The sequence below is a fragment of the Herpailurus yagouaroundi genome, unplaced genomic scaffold, assembly GCF_014898765.1.
Source record: "Herpailurus yagouaroundi ecotype Mexico unplaced genomic scaffold, PumYag 190, whole genome shotgun sequence".
NCBI classification, from domain to species: Eukaryota; Metazoa; Chordata; class Mammalia; order Carnivora; family Felidae; genus Herpailurus; species Herpailurus yagouaroundi.
The window spans coordinates 33,951,139-33,977,927 of NW_024412421.1; the positions used below are offsets into that span (position 1 = coordinate 33,951,139).

Below are 26,789 nucleotides of genomic sequence, written 5' to 3' on the forward strand. Positions count from 1 at the left end.
GGGGAGGGGGAGGGGGGAGAGGGGAGGGGGAGGGCAGGCCACCAAGACCTGGCTGACCTCAAGGGGAAACGGGGTACAGTAGGGATTCTTCTTCTTTCTTTCCTCTGGAGGAGAGATTCACACAACGTGAAACTAACCATTTTCAAGTGACCCAATTTGGTAGCATTCAGCGCATCCGCAGTGTCATGGGACCACCACCTCTACCCGGTTCCCACACATTTCCATCACCCCGAAAGGAAACCTCGTCCCCCTTGGCGCTCACTCCCCGCCCCCTCCCCCAGCCCGCGGACGCCCCCTATGGCCGTCTCCACGGGCGTCCCTGTTCCGGACACTCATGTACGTGGAATGACACAATCTGTGGTCTCTGGGGTCCGCTCTCTTTCCCTCAGCACAGTGTTTTCGAGGCTCATCCGCACCGTGGCACAGGCCACTACCTCATCCCTTCTCACGGTTGAATTACTCTGCTGGGATCCCGTAGACCGCGTTTGGTGTATCCGCGCATCTGTCCTTGGACGTCGGGGCTGCGTCTGCCTTTTGGGGGTCGCGAATGCCGCCGCTATGAACACAGTACGCAGATCCTTGTTCGAGTCCCCGCTTTCAGATTGCGGGGGGGACACCCCCAGGAACCGAGTTGCTGGGTCATACGGTAACCCGATGTTCCATTTCTGAGGACCCGCAGAACTGGTTGCCATTTTGCACCCCAGCAGCAAAGCACGAGGGTTGCAATTCCTCCCTATCCTCTCCAACGCTACTGGTATTTTGGTATCTTTTTTCCTAACAGCCACCGTGGCAGGGGGACCCATGTGCCCCAAAGAGGACTCCAGTAAGGACTCACACAGGGACCGCAGCGCGCTTACAAAGGCAGCTGGAAAGGAGGCCCAGCAGAGCCCAGGCTGGGGCTGTCACTCACAGGCCCGCCGATCTAAATGCTTCCGCTCCTCAAGCTTCTCCGCAGCCCGAGAGCCACCCCCCACCCCCAGCCTTTGGGTTCCAAGGCTACTCGGTACTCCTGACCTTCCTAGAACTGGCACCGCCTTAACTGAGATGGAGCACAGGCCCCTCCGTCCCCGGCTCTGCTCACACCGCCCCCGCCTCACCCCCTCCAGGCTCATGCCTGACTTGCCTGCTCAAACCTGGAAGTCACAGAGACTCTGCCCGACAACCACCTGCCTAGCACCCGAGCAACCCGGAGCAGGCGGGCAGGATGCCTGTCCGATGCCCGTCACATCCCTGGCCGGCCTCTCGGGTGGACCGGCCCATCCCCCCACTGCCTTGCGGGCTCCCGCGTGTCTCTTCCGGGAAGCCAGCCTGGCCCGAGTACCCCCCCCCCCCGCCCCCGCCCCGGCGGGACTCACTCCCCACCCTACAGCACTCCCGGGCCTCTTGGATCGGTGCCACGTGCTCTAACCCCACGACCGGTCCCCTGCCCAAGGACAAGCTCCGGGATTCCACCTCTATACCCCACGGTCCGCCAGGGACGCCCCACGCGCAATTCCGTTTGCCGAACCGTCCAGCCTGGAGAAGAAAACAAACCCAGAAGCCACCGGGGAGAGCCACCAGCAAGGATGGGATCCCCAACGGACACCACCCCCGGGGCCTCTCTTTACCAGTGATGCTATCTGATTGCCCCGCGTTCCAATTCCCCAAATCCTGAGAAAGCCTCCTCCCTGCTCACAGCCAAGGAATCGCCCTACCAGGGGGAGGCCAGCCTCTTTAAGAGGGACATCTGGAGCTAAAAGCCCACCAGCATTTAAACGCCACTCCTCGGAAGTTTCCAAAAGTTCCAGGTGAGGGAACAGTGTACCTAGAGGCTGTGCCACGAAGGGGCCACAGGCCCCGCCTCCCAGGCCCTTCTTCTTCATCTAATCCTGCAGTAAGTGACTCATCGTCCCCTGGGCCAGACCCCATCAGAGTGCGGGCAGACACAGAGAAGCCTCAGGCAGGCGTTAGGCTGCAGGAACTTCCCATCACACAGGGACAGACGGATAAGTGCTGCAGGGGTCAGATGGGATCCAAAGGAGAACACGAGGCAGGAGAAAATGTCCCGAAGGACACGTCCCGGCTGGGTCTCCAGGCTCCCACAGGGGGCTCCCCTGGGAAGTGGGGACAGTGGGCACAAAGGTGCAGGGGTGCGGACTAAGATCACTGAGGGGAACCAGCGGGGCTCCGGAGCCGGGGGGCCCTCCTCGTCTGCCTCCACTCACCTCTGCCCCCCACCTTCTCCTCTGTCCCACGGGAACGCGTCCCTCCACTGTTGTCTGAAAACACAGCAGAACAGAGTGGCCCGGCCAGATCTTCCAGGGGCCCAACCGGCTGTGAGAAGGAACAGGGCTGGGCGAGCCGGCACCATCGAGGACAAGAGAGGTGTAGACCATGAGCAGGGGGCCGGGCACAGGCCAGCGCCAGGAGACAATGGGGAAGGCCCAGAAGTAGGGCCAACCGGCAACACAGGTTTTCTTCAAGTGGGAGGGAGAAGGGTGTGCATAGCTGCTCTGGCAAGACTCCAGGCCTGGAGTCACACGGTGGGGAGGACATCAGCCTCAGAACATCCCCCGGCCCCCCATCCCACTGTGCTTGGCGCCGGCCGAGTGCCGGTGAACAGACACATCTGAAACAGTTCCAAGGACGGGCCCCCCTCCTCTGAAAGGAGGCACAACAATGGCACCAAGTGTCCCCCAGTTCATCCGGCCTCGCCTAGGTCACTACGATCTTGCCAAGTCTTTCTCACCAACTCTGGGGAAGAAGTCAAGGCCTTCAATGCGTCCTTCTCCCCAAATACAACCTCCTGAACTGTCTTCCCTGGCAGCGGTTTTCTCGTGGGACCCTCGCGGTACGTAGGACAGCCTCTTTGCCTGGCAACCCGACGCTGGCCTGAGTCTTCTTTAGGCTCACAGAGACCAAGTTCTCTTTCAGCAGGAAGCACCTGGATGTTACTTTAAGACCACCTGCATCAGCGGTTCCCATCTGGGGGCCGTTGTGTCCCCTAGGGCACATCTGGCAGTGAGGTCCGGCTGCTGATGCCGACTGACGTCAAGGGGGTAGAAAGCAGGGGTGCTAAATCTCCTACACTGCACAAGACAGCCCCCCACGACAAATTACCGGCCCCCAAATGCTACAGGGCTGAAGGAGGGAAACTGGCCTTGCGGTTGCGGTTTCGGGGCAGTGGGGCGGAGCCCAAGTGCACAGATAATCCTGAATACTTGCTTCTCAGCTCAAGGGCCTGAGCTCCGAAGTCACGGTGCAAGCCAAGATGGACAGACCCAAGTTCAAGTTCAGACACTGGCTGGTTTATAACTATGGGCAAGTTACTAAGCCTCTTCCCATCTTAGTAAAATGAGCGAAGTGCTACCAGCCCCATCATGAGGAAGAAACGATTAAATGAGGCAACACGGGGCTTTCTGGGTGCCAGAAATGGAGACAGATGGGCCCAAGCAAGGCAAGTTTGAGTCCCTCCCCAGGAACAAGGGAAGCAGCCCGGCCTGGGAGCAAGGAACCCCCTCAGCGTTGGGGGACAGCCAGGAGCCGTCTTCCCGCAGAACGGAGCCGCAGATAGCACGGTCAGTCCTCACAGCCTCCCCCGCTGGCCCCTGTCCTGGGTGCTCTCCCCTCTGGCTGCCAACATCCAGCCCCTGCCTCCAAGGGGCCACTGTCCTGAGGGCAGTCACCTGGCCTTCAGTGCCCCCTTTCTGGGAAGGCCCCCAACCACCTCATCAGGACATACAGACTTCAAGCCCTGCTTACATCCCAGAACCAGCGGCCCTCTGCGAAGGGTCAGCTCAGGCCTGGGCCCGCTGTCAGGCTGCACGCAGTCCCTGCTGGCCGGAAGGTGACCTGTCCTGCTTCTGCCCAAGGCTGGCTTCCCTTCCTCCAGGGAGCCCCACTGGCTTATCTGCAGGGCTGTTAGCCCTGGGGCGCTGTTTTTCTTCCCTCTGTGCACTTGCTCCCCAGTTCTCCCCGCGTCTATGCCGCCTCTACCACAGCCCTTCCCGAGAGCGGGCCTCAACCCAGGGGATCCCGGGGTAAGTAAGCACCTGCTGGGACCCTCTGATCTTAACCACACGAAAGGCAGAAGACGCGGAGTGATTTTGTGCTCCGACTGACCATGCGGGGAGGCCCTCCCTCCCTCGCAGCTGTCCCCCCAAACCCCCCACCTCTCCCGCCCTGGGGCCCAGAGGAGTGGGCGGCCAGAGAGGGGCACGGCCCAAGCCCACTCCGGGCACCGTTCTCTCCCGGCCCCGGGCCTTCGCCCCAGACCCCTCCCCTGGCTCAGCCGCTCGCTCCGGGCCGCCGGACCAGCGCCCCCCGCCCAGCTCCCAGCGGAACCTGCCTTTCAGGTCTCCGGCATGGATTTTCCTCCGGAGCAGCCCGCCCCCGTTGCCAGGCGACAGCGCTGACGGGCAGCTTTTTGCCCCAATAGCAGACATGGACGCTGAGGGGGCCGAGCCCTGGAAAGAAGTCAGCCAATAGGCATGCACCTCATGGCGCTTCGGCGGGCGGGGCTAGGGGCGGGGCCAGCAGGCCGGAAGGAGCACCCGGGAGGGGTAGGATTCCCGCGGGAGCGCCTGCAGAGGAGCAGGGAGGGCGAGGAGGAGAGAGAAGGGGCAGGGTTGGGGCCGGAGGCGACGAGGAGCACCTGGGGGGGGGGGGGGGGGGGAGAGGCTGGGGTGTGGCTGGGATGAGGGAGTAGCTGGGAGAGAGGAGAGTGGGCCCAGTGGAGACAATGAGGTTAGAGGCAGGTAACTGGCTGCGGATCCAGACCCAGGCGGCTCCCCTGTGATACCCCTAACCCGCAGCTTGGGTGCCTCCCCTCCCCTGCCCTCCCCCAGGTAACCGAGTCCTCTGCCCGCGTTCACTAACTCGTCCTTCCCAGCGGTGTTTAACCGTGCTCATATCCGTTCCAGCCTGACCCACTGTCCCTGACCCCACGCCCTTCTCCACCAGTACCCCCACCCCCCTCGCTCCACTCCAGAATGTTTCCAGACTGTTATCCCAACTCGGTCACTTTCCATTCCCTCCTCAAACCCCTGAAACCTGGCCCCAGGGGCCCTGTCCCTAAATACAGTGGGCACTTTCCGTCCTCGCATGCATGCCTTATTAAAGCCCTCCTTTCTGGGCTTCTAGGTCGCTAGTCCCTGGCCTCTCTCTTCCCCTCTCCCAGGAAGTTTTCACCGAGCCCCTGCTGACTTCTGCTCTGCGGGAGTCCCTCTCCGTGTTCTCCCCATGCACCCCTTCCCGTGTTCTCCCCGTGCACCCCTTCCCGAGATAACAGCCTTCCTCGTGACTTCACTTCCAGCTGTCCGCTGTGCTGACCCCCAAGCCTGCACTTTGACCCCATATGCCCTTAGCTTAGCAGGCCTCTCTGCAAGGCTGTACCTCAAAGCCAGCCCAGCGGAACCCAAACTCAGCCTCTTCCCTGCAAAACTGTTCCTCCTCTCTACCTCCTTCCTCAATGCATGTCAACACCTGCCACACCTCCTCGTCCCTCTTTCCCCAGGTTCTGTTTTACCTCCAAGATAGGTCCTGCATCAACCCCTTTCCCTCCATGTTCCCCCGGAGCCCCCTCACCCAGGCCAGACTTCAGTAACAGCCTCCTCCTGGCCCCTTTGCCTCCTCCAACCCCCGCCCTACCCAGCCAAGGGAGCACTTCACTGGCAAATACCTATCTTGCCCCCTAGAGACGGAGAACTACAATTGCGGGATCAGCTGGGCCACTCATCAGGCCCCAATGACAGACACAGACGGATAAAGCCAGCTGATGGTTTTTACTGATCCTAAAATTGACAAGAAACGTTCTTTCTCAAGGACGCGTGTCTGTACCTGTAAGGTATCCTAAAGATCCCTTTGAGTCGTGAATGTGTCACTCCAAAAGAACTTAAAACTCCGAAATCAGAGGTCAGCCCAAACTTTGCTGTTGACGCTCTCTCGGTGAGAATGAAAGCTTCCAGCTCCCGCCCGGAGAATCTGAGTCAACTTTGCCACATGTCCAACCCAGGCGCCGAGCTCCAGAATGGCTTTGTGGTTCCCGAGAGAACAGAGCCGCTGCTCCACTTTGGAGCCCAGACCTGATGCTGGTCCCTTCCACGTGGCCCTGCTTGGCACCAAGGCCTGCTGCTTTGCAACTCCACCCAAACCCCACCTTTCCACAAAATCCTCTGAAAGCTCACGCTTTACCTTCGTCAGGGGAGCTGCCCAAAGTTCCTGGGGCACTGGGTTCACAAAGCCGCCTTGTCAGATTGCGGGGTTGGTCCTGGTGGAAGGCCGAGGTCCAAAAGGGCAAAGTGGTGCCGTTCTCTCCGGTTCGTAGATGCACCCCGAACACCTGCTCCCTGCCGGGCAGTGGGACACAGCTGTGAGCTGGGTCCCTGCTCACAGCGCCCCCTTCATGATCTCCGCTTGCTGAATGAATGCGGGTTGGGGGATGATAAAGAGGAAAAACCAAGCACAGTGAGAGGCTGTCGTGAGGCAACAGGTGGGAGAGAAGGGAACACACAGCATGTCTAGGCTTCAGAAGAACTCAGAAGCCATCTGAACATTCTCCCTTCTTGTGTCAAGGGTCTCCTGCCTTTCCAAGCCTTCTGCCCAGCCTTGCCTCCACCCTCCCTACCACTCACTTACCCCTTGGCCATTTTCCAGCTGGGAACCCGGCGAGGGGAGTTCCTCCCTGCTTCCAGCCCTGCCTGAGGGCTGCACGTGGCTGATGACAACCTGTAAAGCGCGGTCCCTCGTGGCACGACTGGTCTGAGCACCAAGGAGAGGCTGTCCAGGAGAAGCAAGTGTCCCAAAGCCCAGCGACACCGGTGAAGGATGCCCACTCTCCGGCTCATTCGGGTTAGGTCTGTGCCACCTGCAGCCAAGGCAGCGGAAGGATTGGATCCCCCTGTGGTGACGCACACGAGCAGGCTCAGAGGGATAAAAAGCAGACCGACTCACGGTTGGTTTGATAGTGTTCCAACCTCAAGAGCCAGGGACACCCCTGCGCCCATTGTCTGCACCGCCCCCCCCCCCCCCCGCAGCCCTGGCTGTGCTTTGGCCTCAGGAAACCCTGCAGTAATAGTCACGGTGGCTACACCATGCACAGAGTCAGTCTGCTTACCATCACCACGAGCTGGCAATTCTGAGCAACATCGGTGATCTAACTGTCCTCCGTGAAAAACGCTTTTACTGGTCTAAGCACTAAAGTAGGGGCTCGCTGGGGCACCTGGGTGGCTCAGTCGCTTGAGCGTCCAACTTCAGCTCAGGTCATGATCTCACAGTTCGTGGGTTCGAGCCCCACATCAGGCTCTGTGCTGATGGCTCAGATTCTGCGTCTCCCGCTCTCTCTGCCTCTCCCCCACTCATGCTCTGTCTCAAAAATAAATAAACATTTAAAAAAAAATTGTAAACTAAGGGCTAGCTGACTTGCCCTGTGAAAGGCCAGGTAGTAAATGTTTTTAGGTATCTCAAGCCATCCAGTCTCTGTCACAACTACTCGATTCCGCGGTCACTGCACAAAACAGCCACAGGCAATACACGAACCATCGAACGTGGCTGTGTTCGGCTAGGACTTTAATGACAGACACTGAAATTTGAATTTCGTGTAACTCTCGCACGTCATGAAAAATTCTTTTGATTCCCCCCCCCCCCCAACCATTGAAAATGTGAAGATCATTCATAGCTCACTGGCTATACAAAAACAGGCAGCCAGCCAGATTTGGCTCACAAGTTAGTACGGTTAACCGTCGTGCTTTAGTAATATTTATATAAGCTTGAAATTTGCACGTTTGTATGGCATACCCTTTAAAAGCTGGGTGTTTGGGGGGGATCTCCCCTTCGTAGGTCTGGCTCCCCCCCCCCCCCATGGACTCAGCTGTAGGTGCTCATTTCAAGAGTAAGTTTGAAATATCAGGAATTTTCCAAACTCACTTAGAATGGGGCTTGTACCCCGGCTTCTCCTGGGGTACGTTTTCTTGTGTTAAAAGAGCGGATTTGAAGGAAACGTTGGAAGCCTCGTGCTCGCCAACGCCAAGAAACAGACCTTGGGCTACTTTGATGAGCTCATGCTGCATGACCCCTGGAGCTTTTGTGATTAACAATTCTCAACAACAGAGCAGGCTAAAAGCCTTTGGAATGAATCCCAAACACACAAAGGCATGAGCAGTTTTTCCGTTTCTGGAATGTCCTACGTAATGAAATTTGTATCAATCTGGGTCAAACGTAGGCTCGCGTTTGAAGCTTGCCCTATTTGTGGAGCTACGTGTCACGAAAGAAGTTTAGGAAGTTAATAAAACAACTACATATATACGATTGACTCAATAATACATGTAGGAGAAGAGGCGAATCTCCCCTTCAAAAAAACCCCAATAATTTAGGTAGATGCTCTGTAGTCAAGGAGGTAGAGCCTAACTTGCCTGCACACGGACTTCCTTCCAAAGGGGACAGGATGAACGTGGGAGCCGGGTTAACCCTGCCGTGGAGAAGTCTCACAAAAACGACCTCGGCCACGTGATCAAGGTCAACATCAACGGCGATGAGTTGGGTTGGTGGCACGGGCCCTTCTGACCAGAGGGCCTCTCTGTTCCACTGCCTGGCACACCCTTGGACTACCTTCCCTCCTGTGAGCTCACATCTCCACTCCAGGGAGAGTTAATCCCTCCCAGAAGGGGGGATCTTAAGGGCTGTGGAGATGAGGGGAAATCTGAAGGGACCCGCTGGGGGCTGAGGCCGTTTCCCCAGGAGTAAGTGGGGAGCCAGCCTCTCACCGCAGGACCGGGGCTAGGGGAGTGGCAGTCCCCCCACGGGCTCCAGCCAATGCCCACGTCACACGCGCATTACCAGAGGTGTAGGCCCAGCAGAGAAGGGTCTGCTCTTGGCAGTGACCGTCCCACCACCCCGCTGCTCATCAGAGGTGCAGGATCTGGGACAGGATTCAGAATGCAAAGCGGGCACGGCCACCTGGAGTCACCGGGGTCCAGCAAGGACAGACTGCAGGGGCGTGAGCCCGCCCCGGGGCAGACTGGGAGCCACCAGCCAAAGGCCGGGCAATGCCCAGTCGGGGGGAGTTGCAGCGGGCCAGGAAGGCCTCCAAGGACGCACCGAAGTGGCCCTGAGATCAAGATCAGCTGTGAACACGGGCTGGGCCCAGATGGCCCAAAGCCAGCTGGCCACAGCAGGGGGGGGGGGGGAGCACGGATAAACTCTCCTCCCTCCGTCCCTCAGCTGGGAGCCTGCAGGGGTCAGAAAGCAGGGTGGCCAGAGGTAGCAAATCAAGACACAAGATGCCCAGTCAAATTTGAATTTCAGATCAACAGTCATTGTTTTTGGTAGAGCCCCCAGTGTTGCATGGGACCTACTACTCACCCTGAAAAGAAATGATCGATACAAATGTTACTGGGCATCCGGGTTTTATCCGGCAACCCTAGTGACAAGAGCAGCTAGGGAAGAAGGGAGCAAGGAAGACAAACACCACACTCCCCCACACCCCCCAAATGTCCACAGCAGGCTCTAAAAGGGAGTGGGGAAGATTTAATGTTGAATGAAGGTCCAAGCGTTATCAGTCGGGACTGGACATTTTTCAGTGCTAAACTAAGACCACCAGCAATCTAAAAGTGACCTGAGACTTAGTTTCCCAAGAATGGAGAAAAAAAAAAAAAATCATGGGGAAGTTCTGGACTTTTCATCCGGCGTCGAGCGGGTTCGAGGAGCGGCAGGAAATAAAAAGGCTATCATGGTTGCACCTGCAAGGCTATCTTGGACCGGTGACAGTGGGACAGAAAGCTCCATCTCTAGCTCAAGGTCAAGGGGCAAACAGAAGCAGCCACGATGAAGGGTCCTGTGTGTGCTTTGCCTCTGGTCTGGCCCCACGCCTCACCCCTGCTGGGTTAGAGTCACTGTAGGGAAGAAAACTGGCTCTTTCATTTTCCAAACCCAGACCTGTCACAGCGAATGAGGCCATGCGCCCACAAGGTGGCGCCCACGATCACTGTAAGAGACTTGGCTACAGTCCTGGGTGTTTTCAGGGGCGCCTGGCTGGCCGTAGGTGGAACACGTGACTCTTGACCTCAGGGTTGTAAGTTTGAGCCCCAGGGTGGGGGTAGAGATTACTTAAAAATAAACTCTTTAGGGGTGCCTGGGTGGCTCAGTCGGTTAAGCCAGCTTGATCTTGGCTCTGGTCATGATCTCACAGTTCATGAGTTCAAGACCCATGTCGGGCTCTATGCTGACGGTGCAGAGCCTGCCTAGAATTGTCTCGCCTTTCTCTGTCCCTTCCCCACACTTGCACGTGGGCTCTCTGTCTGTCTGTCTGTCTGTCTCTCTCTCTCTCTCTCTCTCAAAATACATAAAAAAAACTTTCCTGTGCAACCTACAGCCAGTGTCCCCTATGATTAACATCTTACATTAGTATGGCACATTTGTCACCATTAGCGAAGCAATATTGATCCCTCGTTACATGCAGCTCTCCAGACGGGGATGGCTGCTCAGACTCGCCTCGGTTTTTGTGACCGGGACAGTTTGAGGCATGCTGGTCAGGTGTTCTGTCGGGTTCCCCTTTATTGGGATTTGCCTGGTGTTTTCCTCATGACTAGACTAGGGTTGTGGGTTTGAGGGGTGAAGATTTACACCCCTTTGAGGGGTGTAAAGCATCTGCTCGTCCATCATGTCAAGGACACATGCCATCACTGTGACTTATCTTGGTTGGTGTTGACCTTGGCCAACCACCATCCAGTGTTGACCTTGGTTTCGCCATCACCCAGTCTCTCTCCTTCCTCTTTTCATACCGTGCTCTTTGAATCGCGTGTTTTTCAAAGGTTTGCGCATGTGACATTTACTTGGGGCTCTAGTCTCTTCCTGCCTCTCCAATTATCCAAATAAAACTTCATCGGGGCGCCTGGGTGGCTCAGTCCGTTGAGCATCCAACTTCGCCTCAGGTCATTCATGATCTTGCGGTTCATGACTTTGAGCCCCGCACCAGTCTCTGGGCTGACAGCTCAGAGCCTGGAGCCCGCTTCGGATTCTGTGTCTCCCCCCACTCTCTCTCCCTGCCCCTGCCCCGCTCGCACTCAGGTTCTATCTCTCAAAAATAAAAATAAACGTTAAAAAAATTTTTAAAAAAGTAGTTCATCAGAGAGAACAGCCAGAGACAGCAGTGTGAGAAGGCCCCAGGGGTGCCCTGCCCCTACCCTGGGAGCAGCGACCCCACACCTGTGCCCTCACACCTGTCACCTGCTTAAAAACCCTTCAGTGACCTCCACCCTCCTGAGCAGACCCCACGACTCCTCACACCCTGGGTTTGGCCATCCACCCCCCCCCCCCCACACACACACACACATGCCATCCCACTCTGGGTGACACGGGACACACATGGCCTCTTCACAGTGTTTCGTGAGCCTCGCAGAGTTGGTGACATCCTGGATTCACAACCCACCATGTCTCGCCACAACAAAGCTGCATTTTTTCTTTTGTGGTCCACAGGCCTTCTTCTTCCTGTAAGACCATGAGAGGTGCCAAAACCTCCTCGTTGCTAAAATCCTCTGTGCACAGGCCCAGATGGCAGTGTCTCTACAGCTGAGCTGAGCAAGGCCTGTGTCTCAGCCCGCTCACCTGCGTGGGGCCACCGCGGGGACTGCCTTATATGGTGAAAAGCAGCCCCGGGGCCGAGAGGGCAGCAGGGCTCATAAAGAAAGCCTTCAGTTTCAAAAGAGGCTTTGCACGGATTTTTGCAGAAGGTCTGGCCTCCAAGCCTGCAGTCTGCTCACTACCTTCCCCGAAGGGACCGTGTATCTATGGCAACCAGGAATTAGGTGTCAAAGAGACTTCCTGTCCGGCAGCTAAAACAAAAAGGTGGGGGGGGGGGGGACAGAACAGGCCTCCAGGAACCCACCCCCAAGAACGCTGTGTGACTGGGACGAGGCGACATTGGCCACAACCACGCCCAGGGCCGCGGGGCACAGGTTCAGGGGCTGCTGCCAACGGGATGTGTGGTGCGCGTGGAACATACCAGACTTCAGCGACGGGGTGGGGTCTTTTCCTAATTTTTAAAATGGTGTGAGAAGACGGTTTTAAGCGTCAACTCTCTCAGTAAGTTGCATTTTCTAGAACCCCGAGGAGGGCTTCCTGTATGGGAAACGGCATCCTGAGCCTGGCTTCCCTGGAGGAGACCAGTCCCTTAGGGTAAGTTTGTCACATCGTTCACTCGCTCAGCCCGTCTCCTGCGCCCCTGCCGAGTGCTAGACTCGGTGCTAAGGGCCGGGGACACAGAAGCGAGGCCTGCGCCCTGCGCGGCTCAGAAACGTAAAGTGTCCCTGCCCCCGGGGCCCGTGAAGCAGGCCTGTTGGATCCCAGAATGCCGCCCCACTCCTGACCCCTCCCCGAGCCCACCTGCAAACAAACCGGAGGCAGGGTCGGTGGGGGAAGATTCAGTACCACGCGGAGAAGGTCCTGGCGTGCGAAGCTGCTGTCCCCAGTCAGAGCACTCAGGGGCACCCCTGCAGCCCAACGCCCCACTCCTGAGTGTCCCCCAGCACCCCCCTCGCCCACCCATCTGTCCTTCCATCCATCCCAGAGGTACTTAGCCCCCAATGCCCCTTGGACACCCTGGAAAGATTATGAAAATTCTTTAACCTAAGAGGAACAAAGCAGAATAAAACAAACCCTCCTCTACCCACCGCCTAGATTTAGCAACTGTTAACATTTTGCCCTATTTCCTACGGCTGCCAGTGTCTGAAAGGAGACCAGAGTCGTCCTGACCCTCAGCCCTAAATAGGCCCATCTCCGTCCCTGTGAAATAGGACACTTGTCACCCAACCACAACACCGTTAACAAAAATCCTGAATATCGTCTGACCCTCCATCCGGGGGCTCCGGTTAGACATGCGGGCTCTGGGGTCTTGCCCCCAGACCTACTGAACCAGAATCCGCATCGCAAGAAGGTCCCCAACTAACCCGCGTGCTCATTACAGTCCGGAAAACAAACTCGACACCCGGTCTGTTGGGGGCTGAATTCTACGCCTCCTGATTCATAGGCCGAAGCCCCAACCCCAGGACTCAGGATGTGGCCTTAGTTGGAAATAGGGTCAGTGCAGACGTCATCAGTTCAGACGAGGTCATTCCGGAGCAGGGTGGGCCCCTGATCCAGCGTGACTGGCGTCGTTTTAAAATTTGGACACAGACAGACACACACGGGGAGGACGACGCGAAACAGGGCAAAGGGCGGCTGTCCACAGGCTGAGGGGCGCCTGGAACAGAGATCCTCACGGCCTCAGAGGGACCAGCGCTGCTGACGCCACAGTGATTCTGGACCCCAGGCCTCCAGAGTGGAGAGAGAGGACGCTTGTGCCGTTTCAGCCAGAGCTTGGGGTCCCGAGCCACAGCGGCCCCGGGACACCATGCACAGCCCACACTCTAAACCTCGCCTGCAGGGTTTTTCAACGACCCAAGGCTGAGCCCATGCTGGAAGGTTCTGACAGAGCCCGTCTGGGTGCGGCTTAGACTGTCCCTCACGCCGCTGGCAATTCTCAGCTGCAGTCTGCATGCTTTCCCAGTTAACCTTGACAAAGTGGGCCGGGGAGGGGGGTCCCCCACCTGCTGCGGGGGACTTTGCGAAGAAGGGCTGGCAGGTTATCTGGGGAGAGAAGTACCCAACCTCAGGGTGGGGTGGCAGGGGGGCCACCGTTCAAACCACCACAGGTCGGCCTGCAGTTCGCTCCTCTATGAGGAGCTTATGCTTGTCACACCCCCTCTCATCCGGGAGGAAGAGAGGCTGTGTCCTCTGAGATGTCAGTCCTCCGGAAGCTGGCAGGGGCCGCGCTCACTCCCGCTGCCTTGTGCACCCCCCTGACCACAGCCCTCGGCTCTTGCACCCACTGGGACACTGAGGGCCAAAGACACGCAGCCAGGTGGCTGTGAGGCCTGGTCCCACCCGGCAGCCCACTGATTTCATGGCGCAAACCGGGGCCCCAACATCCAGGGGAGACCGACAGGGAAGGACGGGCCCCAAATAAAAGGGTGTTCATCTGGCGGTCCTTGGGGAAACACCTCACGACGCCACAGAATCAGGAGCCGGTTTGATGAGCCCCACGGATGGGTGTCCCGAGTCCTCCACGGTCACGTGCGGGAGGCCACCGGAGCTGGGACGCACGCCCGGACACACGCTCTCGGACGGCACAGACAGTCCGCGGGATCCCGTGGGGAGTTCATACAAGCCCGGATGCCCAGGCTGCGTCCACAGCAACGGAGTCAGCAGCTCTGGGAGACGGGGTTCAGGCATCGGGGGTTCCCGTGCACAGCAGCATCGAGAACCACGAGTGTGTAACCGGAAGCTGTTGCCGTGCCGGCTGGGGCTTCGTGGGAGGACATGGGGCTCGAGCTCACGACCCCGAGATCAAGAGTCACACGCTCCTCTGACTGAGCCAGCCGGGCGGCCCGTGCATGCTTTTTGGTTAATGTTTTCCCCTGTCCCATGGACACCGGCTTTGTAGTTAGAACCCTTACCTTAACGACTCACTTTCCGTGTGACAACTAAGCGTCCCTTACTTGTAGAGAAACACGAAGGTCCTGGGGATTGCTGACCACTTGCCCAGAGGTGCCTCAGGAAGGTCTTGCTTCGGATTCTGTGTCTCCCCCTTTCTCTGCCCCTTCCCTGCTTGTGCACATACGCACTGTCTCTCAAAAATAAATAAACGTTAAAAATTAAAAAAAAAAAAGAATTTTCCAACCAAGTTCTGTTCTTTGAGGAAATACGGACGTTGTTATTTGAAAACGTAACAATACCAAGCACGCAAATCACAGTGTGTGCCCAGCCATGTTCCGAGCGCTTCGCGGCTCAGAACCGTTTAATTATCCCTCGGGCCACGAGGCGAGTTCAGGCATTAACCAAGCGTTACTGCCCCGAGGACACGGAGGCCAAGAGAGCTTAACTGACCTGCTCAAAATCCCATGAGAATGTCTGAGCTGGGATTTGCTTCTGGAATCTGTGAACTCCACCACTGCCCTTTGCCGCAAAGAAAAGAAAGGACGCACGAAGAGAGGAGAAGCCCGCTCAGCTCAGGAACAGGACCCAAACCCACAGAATTTAAGGGCAGAAATGCCCTCAGCCTGCCGCCTCAGGGGCTCGTTGTGGGCAGTACGCCAAGAAAGGGGGCAGGGAAGACCCACTAGCTGCGTGACCGGGCCACTTCTCTGCCTGGCTCAGTTTCCCCGTCTGTAAAATGGGCAGTGATCGCACCCACCTCCTATTCTAGGCATTAAGGAAGACTCTCAAAATTGCGCCCGGCTCCTCAGTGGCCAGCAGAACTTGGCTTTAACGTTATTCCTGTTTTTCTGCTCGATTCGACGCGCCCAACAAACCACCAGCGCTCCCACGCACCTCGGTCTGGAATGGCGTGAATCTGCGGGGAAAATGCAGCCCCCTACCTCAGAATCTGTCCAGGCCGACTTTGTGACAACCGCGTGGGGGTCACGGCGGCTTAGGATGTGTGCCTGTGACTTTTAAAAAAACATTTTTTTTAATGTTTCTTTTTGAGAGAGAGAGAGAGGGAGACGGAGCGCAAGCAGGAGAGGGGCACAGAGAGAGAGGGGGACCCAGAATCCCAAGCAGGCTCCGGGCTCCGAGCCGTCGGCACAGAGCCCGACGCGGGGCTCGAACTCACGAAGCGCGAGATCGTGACCTGAGCTGAAGTCGGACGCTTCACCGACGGAGCCCCCCCGCCCCCGGGCGCCCCAATGACCAGGACTTTTTTCAAGGTCATAAAGGGGTTGCAGCTGTATCTGTGGGTCAGTTCTCTCATTTCCACACCAAAGCCCCGAACACGGATTCTGGGATGGGAAACTAGGCTTCCTCTCGGAGCCTGTTTCCTCCTCTGTGAAATGGGCGCAGTGAGAGTTGCCTCCGTTCGTGTCACTCAGGGTGGCGTCAGGGACCAGCAGCACCCGCAAAGGCTGAGATCCGTTCGAAACGCAGACCCTCGGCCACCACCCCCAGAGCTGCCGAATCAAAAGCTAACGTGGCTGGAGATCCTCCGGGGAATTTGCGGGCACGTTACGTTTTTTGAAAAGTCCTACCCTGCCTCTCAGAGTCTCGTTTGGAGCAAATAAACTGTAAGGCTCCTGTACGTTATTGACTTAGATACAGGTTAGCTCCTTCCCCTTGACCTTCTTTTCTGCCCAAAGGAAGGTAGAAACCCCACCTTGTCCGCAACCTGCAGTCGTGGTGACCCTGGGCGGAGGCTGGTGTCTGTACCTCATGAGCACAAGGTCTCATCCTCCCGGGGGGCCCCTCTGGGGTAGAAACTATTGTCCCATGTGACAGACGAGCAAACAGATGCTCAGAGAGGTCCTGTGACTTGCCCACGTTTGCCGAGGCTGAGGCAGGCTGGGGGACGCCGTCTGATGCCACAGCCCTTGTTCTGATCACCACGCCCTCCTCCCCGTGTCCCTCAGCCTGCGCCCTTTGGGACCGGGGAGGCGGCCCTGCCCCCCGCCCCCCCCCCCACCCCCACCCCGGGGCCACTCTGGGAAGTCTGGACAAACACCCTCCAAGCAAGACCAGCCAGGACCGAAACAAAGAAACCCCAAAAATGTTACCAACTTGCAAATTTATGGGCAGTTGGAGAATGCTGGGTTTGCATATTTTAGCGCTGTGTCCTTTCGCCCAGTCCCCTGCAATCACGTCATTCTGATTCCCTCATTCACACGGTAACGAGGGCGGTGGCTGGGACGGTGAATGTGGACGCAGTGACCCTTCCAGAATAGAGTGGCCAGATGGCTCCCTCTTCCTGAGAGGGGTTCCCCAGACACGCCTGAGGACCTTGGGAGCGTCCCTGGAAGCTCCTTCCTCGGTGGCTCAGATCTCATCTCTTATCTGGGAGTCCTGATTTCTTTCTTTCTTTCTTTCTTTCTTTCTTTCTTTCTTTCTTTCTTATTTATTTATTTTTGAGAGAGAGAGTGAGCGTCAACGGGGGAGGGGCAGAGAGAGAGGGAGACACAGAAACCCAACAGAGCGGCTGCTGGAAAGGCCCCTGAGGCTGCCACCCCAAGAACGTAATCTCTTTGCTGAAATATCACGGTGGTGCATTCGTTCGACCATTGGAAAGCACATTTAGTCGTTCCTTATCAAAGAAATATAAAGACCTTCCGGACACAAAAAGCAAGAAGCCACACACACACACAGTGTGTTGGGAGTCACCAAGACCATGCCACATTCAAAGACTCACTAGAAGGACTCCTATTTGCACACGTGGTTGTGTTCATGGCTGAGATCTATTTAGAGCAACAGGGTCAGGATACGCAGCCAGATCCTAAGGAAAAACCCCCAGGTAGAGCCTTTCCAACTGAATGTTTGTGTCCCCTCGAAACTCATATGTTGAGGCTCTAAGCCCCAATGTGATGGCATTGGGAAATGGGGAGCCTTTGGGGGCTTAGGTGGGCTGGACATACACGAACTCACAATGGAGAATGAGAACAAGGTTCAGCCGAGTCCACGGTTTCTTAAACACGACAATCGACACCAAAGGGCAGGTGTGCGGAGGGGGCCCCTTGGCTGCACTAGGCGAGGAGAAGGTTCTCTTTGTCTAATCCGGTCCAGACCCAACTTCTGCCCGGTCAGGCGCATGCAGAGGTCCCCTTTGGGGTTCTTGAGCTGCCCTGCTCTGCCCTGGAGGGCTCGGCTCTGTCTACACTCGCCCTAGTAACACGGAATTTACCGGAGTTTGCTCCCGATTCCCATGGACCCCTGCCCCGCACGCATGGGGCTCTCCACCAGACATCTGCTCTGGGGCTACCTTTTCTCTCAAATAATCATCCTGGACTTTGTCCTCTACGGTTCCCCCCACCAGCGGTGGCCCCCCTTGAATGAAGTTCTAGGAGGATCGGAAAGCCCTTTCCTTTGAGTTTCAGAAAGACCACCTTTCCAGCCAGGTCTGTCTTGCTCAGTTGAGTTCCTTTGGTTGCAGGTAACGTAAACCCAGCGCCGGGTCCATGAGGGCGTAACCTGGATGCCCACAGGCTCTGCTTGGAATTCTTTTTAATTTTTTTTTTTAACACTTATTCATTTTTGAGAGACAGAGAGAGATGTGGCACTAGTGGCAGAGGGGCAGAGAGAGGGAGACACAGAATCCACAGCAGGCCCCAGGCTCCGAGCTGTCAGCACAGAGCCCGACGCGGGGCTCGAACCCACGAACCGCGAGACCATGACCCGAGCCGAAGTCGGACACTTAACTGGCTGAGCCGCCCAGGAGGCCCGCAACCAGGAGATGCCCAGGAGGCCCCTACCCGGTCCTCGAGGGAGCCGCCCGGAGGCTGGCCTCACCCAAGAGCGCACGTCCCGTGTCCCAGGACCCGTCTCGACGGCCATTTCACGGGACAGAGACGCTGACCGGCCGCACTGGGGTCAGGCATCCCAGTCCTGGGGCGGCCGCTGCCGGCCAAGGGGTCAGGGGCCCGCGGGAGCGACACGCTTCCGTGTGGAAGCAGAAACCGCTGTCAGCAGTTGGCAGAAAACAAGCGTATCTTGCAACTTGCTGTAGATCGCATTCCACGGCCCCCTGGCCGCCGCAGCCCCCGTGCGTGCGCGGCTTAACCATTTCCTCGCTCACTCGCCCGCGAACTGCCCTTCTGGGAGCAGGTCCTCCAAGGGTATCTGGTGATCGATGAGCCGACCTTCGGCCTCCAGTCCATTTCCAGCCGAGCTATCGATCTGGGGGAAATCCTCCGGCTTCTGGCCATTTTCTTGCTCCTCTCGTCTCAACACGAGCCGACCACGATAAACAAAACTTGACAAGCAGGCCGGGAGGGGGACGGATACGGGGAGCTGTGACCGTGCCTGGTTGGCACAGAAGCCTCACGTACGCGCCTTTCTAAGCCTCCCCGAGCGAACCGTGTGTTCCTGGCCCTTCGAAGTCGGGGCCTTCAGGGACGTGTGGCACAGCGTTCTCGGGGGGCCACTCAGGGTTCTGTGTGGGGCAGAGAGCGGCCTCTCCAAAGGAAGTTGATTAGACTCGGGGAGATAAATCTTCGGCTTCCTTCCTCTCTGAGACGATTCTGGGCAAAGTGCCCCCCCCGCAGTCCCTGCCGGGGGAACAAAGGCCCTCTGTCCGGCCAGGCGCCTCCGCCCGACCTCTTCTGCGTTATGAGCCGTGACCTCATGATCATTTCATAAAGCTTGCCAGGCTCTGAAACGGCCACTCCCCGCCCTCGGGCTGCAGGAGACCGCCGTCCCCCCACCCCCACCCCAACTGTCCCCCTCTCTAGCCCCGGGGGCCTGCCAACCCCACCCCCACCCCACCCCCCAGCCATAAATGCAGCCTTCTGCTGATGTCACCCTGGCTGTCATCCAGGCCCCCGGAAGGCTTCCTCTAGATGACCGCCCTGAGGGGACCCTGACCCTGCAGGAAGGCCTGGTACCCCAAGGGGACAATGAGCGCAGGCTTTAGGGGCCGACACGGCGGCCTTCCAATCCGCCCAGCACCCGCTTCCCAGCCACCACTCGGGGGGCTGGGGGTGGGGGGCTCCGGAGCTCCCTGCCTCCGCCTCCTTGTCTGCCCACGGGGGATGGTGACAGCACGACTGAGCTCACAGGGGCGGGGAGAGGCTACACGTGGTCACGTGTGTGTGCCGTTGCCGGCAGAGGGCAGGGGCCACAGCCAGAGCGGGATAAACCCCGGCAGGGGGGAGGTGAGAAGGTGCGCCTCCCGCCACCCCCTTCCCCCCAACGCTGCTTGTCGTGCCGTTTTTAATGTATTATTTGAGGACACACCCCCTGGGGCACAGGACGCTCTCGGACAAGTGGGTGGAGAGCCGCGGTGGTTCCTGGGGAGGGAAGGGAGCCGGCGGCTGTGATGGGTTCCGGGAGGCAGGGAGGTGGCAGCGGGAGGCACCAGCAAGGCCCCCACGCGTGCTCCACTGTCCCATCGCACCTGACTTACAAAACGCAAATGCAGGGGCGCCTGGGTGGCTGAGCTGGGGAAGTGTCCAACTTCGGCTCAGGTCGTGATCTCGCAGTTCGTGGGTTCGAGCCCCGCATCAGGCTCCACGCTGACAGGCCGGAGTCTGCTTGGGATTCTCCTCCCCTCTCTTTCTCTGCCTCTCCCCTACTTGTGCATTCTCTCTCTCTCTCTCTCAAAAATGGATACATGGGGGCATCTGGGTGGCTCAGTCGGTTAAGCACCCAACTTCAGCTCAGGTCATGATCGCACAGTTCGTGGGTTCGAGCCCCACGTCGGGCTCTGTGCTGACCGCTCGGAGCCTGGAGCCTGCTTCGGATCCTGTGTCTCCCTCTCTCTCGGCCCCTTCCCCCACCAAAAATAAACCTTAAAAAATGTTTTTAATGGACAAACGAACTTTAAAAAAGCAGATTAAAACAACGCAAATGCAAAGATAAAATTATTAAGAATTTCAAACCAGCTACCACGGAAAATTAAATCCCAAGGTGGCCCACCCAATCAGGGGGCCCTGTGTGACTTCACGGCCCCAAAGCCCCGGAGACCAGCCCTGACCGTAGTTACTCTTTCGATGTATCCATCACCCTGATTCTTAGATTCGAGAATGTCATTCATCGGATAAACGGTTTCTAGCCACTTGAGAGCACCTACGAATGCCGAACTTAGACACACGCAACCACTCTACTCCTCAGAACACGCCCACAGGACCAGGGCACGTGTAAGACCTTGTGCTAGAATGTTCTTAGCAGTACTACTCACGCTGGCAATGATGCGAATGCCCATCGACAGTAGAAGGGTGAGGGGGAAGGGTGGTCTATCCACAGGACAGAGACCCCCGCAGAACAAAGAATGAGTTACGACTGCCTGTGGCGGCAGGGCCGGGTCTCACGAATGTGACGCCAAGTCAGAGGTACCAGACATGAAAAGAGCACGCGGGGTGTGTGTGTGTGTGTGTGTGTGTGTGTGTGTGTGTGTGGTTCGCGCACAAAAGCAGGACAACAAATCCATGCTGTTAGAAGTTAGGATGATATTTACCATGCGGGGGACTCAGTGAGAGAGAGCCAGTGGGTTAAATACCGTGAAGTATGAGGTCTTGATATCCTCCTGGTTTGATTTATGGCTCCTGACTGGAGGGGTTCAGCCAGCATTGGATGAGCACCTACTATGTGCCAGGTAACTGGGGACACAAGGTTAAGGATATCTCTCTCTTGAAGAGCTCGGGGTCTGGTGCCAGAGTCAGAGGGATGGCCCTTCCTTTAAAAAAAATTGTTTTTTACGTTTATTTATTTCTGAGACAGAGACAGAGCATGAGTGGGGGAGGGGCAGAGAGAGAGGGAGACACAGAATCCGAAGGAGGATCCAGGCTCCGAGCGGTCAGCACAGAGCCCGACGTGGGGCTCGAACTCACAAACCGTGAGATCATGACCTGAGCCGAAGTCGGTCGCTCAACCGACTGAGCCACCCAGGCACCCCGATGGCCCTTCCTTTAGAGTTCAGCGTGTGAAGTGCTCCCCAGGGGGATTCCAGAGGACGGGAAGGCTGGAATGGTTTTATAGGCCCAAGGAGATGGGCCAGCGGGGAACGGGGCGAGCAACACCCCAGCAGCTCAGATCACTTAGGCCTCAATCTACGAGGGGCTCAAGAGCCATAATAAGGCAATAGCGGGGGCCCGTCACTCAGCTTCCTTCTGACTCATGGTTTGGAAAGAGTCACACGAGAGCAAAGCTTAGCTACAAGACTGCTCACTGCAGCGTTGTATAAATACTGAAAACATTGGAAATAACCTATGTTTCCGACAGCGGGAGATTGGTCCGAAGAGTGACAGGAAAGAGAAGTGACGGAAAGCTGTGCACCCACTGGAGTGGGTGGCGAGGACCACCGAGTGGCCCGGGACCATGGACAAGCAGTACATACACCGGGAGGATCACCGAGTGGCCCGGGACCGTGGATGAGCAGGACGCATGCTGGGGAGGACCACGGAGTGGCCCAGGACCGTGGACGAGCAGGACGCATGCCGGGGAGGACCACCAAGTGGTTTAGAACTGTGGACGAGCAGTATATACACCGGGAGGATCAGCGAGTGCTCAGGACCGTGGATGAGCAGGACGCATGCTGGGGAGGACCACTGAGTGGCCCAGGACTGTGGATGAGCAGGACCCATGCGGGCGGGGGGGGGGGGGAACCACTGAGTGGCTCAGGACCGTGGACGAGCAGGATGCATGCCGGGGAGGACGGCCAAGTGGCCTGGGAACGTGGACGAGCAGGACACATGCTGGGGAGGATCACTGAGTGGTTCAGGACTGTGGATGAGCAGTACATACACCGGGAGGACCACCGAGTGGCTCAGGACCATGGATGAGCAGGACGCATGCTGGGGAGGACCACGGAGTGGCCCAGGACCGTGGACGAGCAGGACGCATGCCGGGGAGGACCACCAAGTGGTTTAGAACTGTGGACGAGCAGTATATACACCGGGAGGATCAGCGAGTGCTCAGGACCGTGGATGAGCAGGACGTATGCTGGGGAGGACCACGGAGTGGCCAGGGACCATGGATGAGCAGTACATACGCCGAGAGGACCACCGAGCGACCCGGGGACTGCGGTGAGCAGACATCGTTCCCTGCACACAGCCCACGAGTGGCCTACCAGCTCCAAGGCTGCTGAAGGAAGACACGAGCTCTCTGGGTCAGAGAAGGGCTTCGTTACCCACAACACAGCAGCAACGTGAGCTTAGGTCTGCCTCTGCTCCCTGTGTCCCAGGTCCCTCGGGGGCGATGAGCCGTGGCCCAGCATGTTCCTCCCCACGGAGGAACCCTGTGCTCAGGAAATCCAAACCTCTTCTGCTGGGCTGGAAGCCTGCCTGGCCATTGTCCTGAGGCAAGACTCCGTGTCTTAGCGGGCAGAGAACCAAAGCTGCCTTTGGCTCGGGGGAACACGTCCAACCAACAAGGCCTTCTGCTACTTAAACAGCCTTACAGACAGTCAATGCTTCTGCTTACAAGACAGGCAGAAACCTGAGACGGCCATGGAGAAGGGTCCCCCCAAAATGACGCAGAGAAATCGCGGCATCGCAGGGAAACGGTTTACGAAACAGCCCGTATGTTGTGCGAGATCTCGAGTCCCGGGGATACACACACGCGTATTACAGAGGCGCTCATCCTCTCAGCAACCTCGGAGGCGGTGCTATTCATTATCCCCACTTTCCAGGCGAGGCAAACTGAGGCCTAGAGAGGTCGCGCCGTGGGGAATCCGCACAGCTGGATTCTGAACCCAAGGTGTCGCGGCCGCTTAAAACCACTTTCCTCTGTGCCTTATTACTACAGGACAGAAAGCCCCTCCACCAGAAAAATCAAATGAAGCTAAAACCAGCCATAGCCGGTGATCAACACCGTGCAGTAACGCGCGAATGCTCAGGCTTAAGTCAAAAGGCAGGATAAGTAATTTACGTTCAGCAGCATCACAGATACGTGCGAAGAAACAGGTACAAATACATGTACCTGTGTACCAAATGGTGGGGGAGCATGAGACGCAATAAACGAAGATCCCACTGGCCTCACTCTGGGGGGCTGATCTCTTCGGGCTCCTTTTTTTCTTTCCTGCATTTTCTGAATTTCTTATAATACAGTTATAATTCTCTCATAATGAGAAGAGGTAGAAACATTTAAGAAGATAAAGCACCAACGAGGCTACTCAGAAGCTTTTCGGGATAACCGAGGTCAAGACCTACCCAGCCGAGGGGCGCCTGGGTGGCTCAGTCAGTTGAGTGTCCGACTTCGGCTCAGGTCACGATCTCGCGGTCTGTGAGTTCGAGCCCCGCGTCGGGCTCTGGGCTGACGGCTCGGAGCCTGAAGCCTGCTTCGGGTTCTGTGTCTCCCTGTCTCTCTGCCCCTCCCATGCTCATGCTCTATCTCTGTCTCTCAATAATAAATAAATGTTTAAAAAATAAATAAATAAATAAATAAATAAATAAATAAATAAATGTGGATTCATTCCAATGAGAATTGGTAAATTTCACATAGAATCCAGGTTTCTGACGCTTCTTGAACTGTTAGCTGATGACACCCCTAACCGGTGAAGTTCACTGAGTTAGGGGGCCACTGCCGCTTTCGGGGGGGGGCGGGGAACACCTGCTCTGCACGGCTCTACGGTCTACACGGGGACCACCAACCATTCTGAGTTGCCTGGGACGTGGGTCTTTCGGGTTTAAAACCAGACAGTTCTGAGGCCAGACCTGGGCGGTTGGCCACCCTTGTCCCCACCCAGACCATGTGCTCGCTCGTGGTCCCTGTCTGGCCCTGGAATTGGAGTCTGAGACCCCTTGTGAATTATATGTTAATAATATGCTGACCACGCATGATCTCAGGGTAGGTGGGATCGAGCCCCGAGTCAGGCTCATGGAACCGGCTTGGGATTCTCTCCCCCCCCCCCCCTCTCTGTCCCTCCCCCACTCACACTCGTTCTCTCTCTCTCTCAAAATAAATAAATACTAAAAAAATAATATAATCCTATACGGACTATATGCCCTCTCTTTTGCCACTCTGGTCCCTGACCCCTTTGCCCTTATGTGATGCGCCCACCTGCCCTCCACCACCCACACCTGCATTTCTCTGCCCAGTGGCTGCTGTCTTTGGCCAGGACCACTCTGCCCACCTGTAAGGGAAGGAAATGCAGAGGCCTGATGTCCTGGGCCAGTGTGAGGGAGGGGAGGGCAAGTATCAGCCGCCTTGACCTTAGAGGGAACACGACAGCCTCCAGGGTGCCCCGGGGGGACCGAGTCCCTGCTGCCTCGTATGGCCACAACCCTCCCATTATTTCTTCCCTCCTGTCTCACCTCGACCCTCCTGCTCCCGTATCTTAGACCACTTCCCAAATGACCTTGCCTTGGGTTCTGTTGGTTTGGGACCCGAATGAAGTCAGCCACGAAATCCCCAGCACAGGCTGGCCTGGGGAGCACTCAAGAAAGCATCTTTGAGCAAATCAGCCAAAGGGGTATGTTAGGTAAGCCTTCCTGTTGGCTGAAGTGGGGCCCAGGGCCCGGCTCTGGAGTCAGACCCGATTCCGGAACATCTGTGTCACTTACGGGGGTCACTTACCGCCCCTCTGGGCCGCAGGCCCCTCATCTGTGAAATGGGCGTAATCACCACTTGCCCCGAAACGTGGTTGGGAGGATGAGGGAGTTAATGCAGGAACACTCACAGCACAAGCGAGCACTCCCCGAATGTGGCACCGTGTGGGGTCCTTGCTGATCCCACGGGCATCTCCTCTACCCAGACCCGAGGACCCCCGCGGTCCTACAGTGAGACTGTCAGCGGAAGGCAGGTGCCTGGGGGCTCGGACTCACGCTGCCTGGTGCCCGAGGGGCTAAAGCGCATCCACCAGACGGAGCCAGTACTCCTTCAAGGTGAATGCGCCCGGAGGACAAGCTGAGGTTGACTCTGTGAATACGTCCCGGGGACCAGTGCATAAGCAGAGTTCGGACAGGAGCCCAGGAAACATTCCAGAACAGCTCCTGGTTCTCAGGAAAACAGCCAGGCAGAGGTGGGGGATCTGTGCGTAATAGCTCGGCTCTGGAGGCCCGAGCTGTCTATCTCCAGCAGGGGACAGCTGCTGGGAAACCGCACATCGGTGTGGGGTGACAAGCAAGCCCAGGCACTGTGCCTATGTGTCCATGGCTGACACCCCACCCCCCTCACCATCTATCCTAGCTACACCGGCCTGGCGAAAGTCCCAGTGCATAGCATGCCTTCGTACCACAGGGCCTTTGCATGGCATCGTGGTTTCCAACGGCTGCTCGCCAAGTTTGGGAGTCCCAGGACCGCCTCACTTCTGACACCGACGGCAAGTTTGGGGGCACCCGAGATCACACTCAGATTTGACGACTTACCAGGAGGACTCAGAAAAGCCATTGGACCCATGCCATTACCGTTGACACAGACCGAAATCAGCAAAGGGAAGAGGTGCATAGAGCAGAGCTTCCAGGTGTCCCAAAGGGGGGCTTATTCCCGTGGCACTGATGTGCTCAGAGTATCGCCAAAACGAGAAGCTCACCGGAGCCCTGAGGTCTAGTTTTCCCGGGGCTCCCTCACCGAGGCCGTGGCGGACCACCACCTCAGCCTCCAGCCCCTCCAGAGGTCAAGTTGAGACTGTGCGCCCACCCTCATCAAAAAAAAAAAAAAAACAAAAAACCCCACATTTTTAGCCCAAGGTTAAAATCCCCTCCTGGCCCTCCTGACCCCTAAGAGGCACCGGAGAGAGAGAGAGAGCAGGGGAGGGGCAGAGAGAGAATCCCAAGCAGCCTCTGCATGGTCAGCGCAGCGCCAATGGCATCCTTGCTCCAAAGTCAAAGCCACGGGGCGCCTGGGGGGGCTCAGTCAGTTAAGCGTCTGACTCTCGGTTTCGGCTCGGGTCCTGATGTCCCAGTTTCCTGGGTTCGAGCCCTATGTCGGGGTCTGCGCTGACAGGGTGGAGGCCGCTTGGGATTCTCTCTCTCTCTCTCTCCCTGCCCCTCCCCTGCTCACTCTCTCTGTCACTCTCAAAAAAAAAAAAAAAAAAAAGTCGAAGTCGCTGGATCAGAAATGCTAGGGGTGGGCCCAGCCATCTGCACTGTAACATGCCCTGCGGGTGGTTCTGCGCCTGCTCAAGCGTCAGGACCCCCGACGGAAGAGTGAGCTTCCCCCGTGGATGTTTTTTTTTTTTTTTCAACGTTTATTTATTTTTGGGACAGAGAGAGACAGAGCATGAACGGGGGAGGGGCACAGAGAGAGGGAAACACAGAATCGGAAGCAGGCTCCAGGCTCCAAGCCATCAGCCCAGAGCCCGACGCGGGGCTCGAACTCACGGAGCGCGAGATCGTGACCTGGCTGAAGTCGGACGCTTAACC

At 57.3% G+C, this 26,789-nt stretch overlaps 1 protein-coding gene across 4 annotated transcripts in view; it reads right to left on the minus strand.

Moving 5' to 3' along the window:
• MEAK7 (MTOR associated protein MEAK7) overlaps window positions 1–26,789 on the minus strand; it is a 53,901-nt gene that overhangs the window by 17,697 nt on the left and 9,415 nt on the right. For 2 of the 4 annotated variants that reach the window (XM_040443243.1, XM_040443240.1), the window contains exons 2-3: window positions 6,616–6,844; window positions 6,172–6,326 (exon numbers count right to left, since the gene is read on the minus strand). The gene's annotated coding sequence lies outside the window, so the exon portion shown is untranslated. Of the gene's footprint in view, window positions 1–4,327; window positions 4,414–6,171; window positions 6,397–6,615; window positions 6,845–26,789 lie in introns of those variants that run through there. The other 2 variants (XM_040443241.1, XM_040443242.1) reach the window with 2 other exon arrangements.